The sequence below is a fragment of the Penaeus monodon genome, chromosome 33 (genome assembly GCF_015228065.2).
Source record: "Penaeus monodon isolate SGIC_2016 chromosome 33, NSTDA_Pmon_1, whole genome shotgun sequence".
NCBI classification, from domain to species: Eukaryota; Metazoa; Arthropoda; class Malacostraca; order Decapoda; family Penaeidae; genus Penaeus; species Penaeus monodon.
This window is the reverse complement of record NC_051418.1, coordinates 9,794,270-9,794,561: the sequence shown is the minus strand read 5'-3', so window position 1 is coordinate 9,794,561 and position 292 is coordinate 9,794,270.

Below are 292 nucleotides of genomic sequence, written 5' to 3'. Positions count from 1 at the left end.
CCAGAGCTGTTTGTTTCCCGCTCCCTCGCAAACAGACAGACGGGGAAGGGAAAGAGGCGAAGCGAGGCGAGGGGCGATGCAGGGCGGAGGGAGACGGGAGCGAGCGAGGAGGCCGTGCGAAGGGGCTTCCCGGGCGCCGAGATCGAGCCCCGAGAGCGAGCGAAAAAAAAAGTAAATAAATAAAACGAGCAAAAAAGCGCTACACGAGAAGAGCGCATTGCAAGCCCGAGTTAGCAACATGCACCCTGGGAGCTTGCAACGTCCGCCCCGTCGTGTTGTACATGAGCCTCAG